The following is a 1,791-nucleotide window of genomic DNA, read 5'->3' on the forward strand; positions in this document are numbered from 1 at the left end:
CCTGCATATAAATGCAAAATACACATATGTAATGACAATATTACATTGCAAGACTCTATTATATTTAATGTGAATGACTTGTTTCTTTAGTGTAAAGCTCATGAAACATAAGTTAAATCTCAGATTTGTGTCGCAGACCACAGAACACTATGTTAGTACCTATTCATTTTAGTTTTAGTAGGAAAATTTAAATTGATTTACATTTAAATTTTACTAATTTTTGTACTGATACTTGCTTCACAGCTGAGGACGCAGACTTGTTGTATAAGTATGATCAATGTAACTTACTACTTACAAGAAAAGCTCAAAAAAGCTGTGCTATCCCTGAGACCAGCACTGACAGTTTCTCCGTCATCTTCGTGATCTGAAAGTTAAAGACACATTTGCTGAGTTTCAGAGCTCTCTAATAAAATGAATGACATGTACAGTATATGACTTCGAGATAGGGCAGAATCAGGTAATCACATTCTTTTAAAAACAGAGACCGGAAGATAGGCAGATCACACAGAACATCTCAATATGTCTGTATTGTTCAACAGGTGCAATACACCACCATGGTGCTTCAGGGTAAGCATTAATTTACAATAATTCAAAAGTATTATTTTATGTACTTCAAACTTATACACAAACTATACACAAGCACTGTTACTTTAAAATTTATTTGCAGAAGGCTAAATACAACTGGCTATTTAAACTTTTACGCTCCCTGTTGTGAATGGGTGGCAGTAACATCTTACACCGTGTCTACAACGGACGCGAGCGGCGCGACAAAATACTATAGAATCCATTATAATCATCAGCGATGCTGTCTACACTGGATGCGGTGCGACACGACAAATCCCCGACAGCAAACTGCTGCCGCGTTCTATTTATGACGTACTGACACAAAGAAAGTTCAAATAACAGTCGCTTTGTCGCGTCCAGTGTAGACACGGTGTTATACATTTTGGATTTGGTGAAAAGCAAGCATAAAACTCACCTTTGAATTTCCTTCTCTCTTCGTCTGATAATTCGAGTCAAGCCTCGCTTGAGTTTATGAAGTTCCTCTGACGATAAAGAAGCTGAAGTCCTGGTTGTGCTGGCGCTAGACGGGCGCACTGCTTCCCGCTCTCCGCTGTTTGAAAATTCCGTTAACTATGAGGGGCCGCATAGGCCATAATTATTGAAAAGCCTCTTACAAACACTAGTGAAACGAAAAACATTGATAAACCTTAGTGTGAAAAACCTCTTACATACACAAGTGAGAACACTTATCAACCTTAGTGAAATACATTCATATGCATAATTGAAAAACCTCTTACATACATGAGTGAAAACATATAAGTTTAGTGAAATTCATATAAGCATAAGTGAAATAAGTAAATATTTCAGTAGATGATGAGAGCTAACTTCACTTGAAACGGAAGCTGTCAACACTTCCGTTTAATTTGGCGCGTCTCACAAACTCTTCAATGGCAGTTAGTCGTAAGTTGTCTGAAGCTATTCATATTTTAAACAACATTTTACCGTCGTCAAGTACAATTCCGAAAGTGGGATAAAACAGCGCGATGTTACAGAGCTCACGCCGTGGTGACCTGTCATCGGCGCGGCTCTGAGACTGACTCGACAGCGCGGTTCAGTTATGCATATGAATGTATTTCACTACGGTTGATCTTTTCGTTTCACTCGTGTATGTAAGAGGTTTTTCAGTTATGCATTTGAATGTATTTCACTAAGGTTGATCAATGTTTTCACTACTGTTTGTAAGAGGTTTTTCAGTTATGCATATGAATGTATTTCACTAAGGTTGAT

The sequence above is a fragment of the Sinocyclocheilus anshuiensis genome, unplaced genomic scaffold (genome assembly GCF_001515605.1).
Source record: "Sinocyclocheilus anshuiensis isolate Anshui unplaced genomic scaffold, SAMN03320099.WGS_v1.1 scaffold2717, whole genome shotgun sequence".
Lineage (NCBI taxonomy): Eukaryota > Metazoa > Chordata > Actinopteri > Cypriniformes > Cyprinidae > Sinocyclocheilus > Sinocyclocheilus anshuiensis.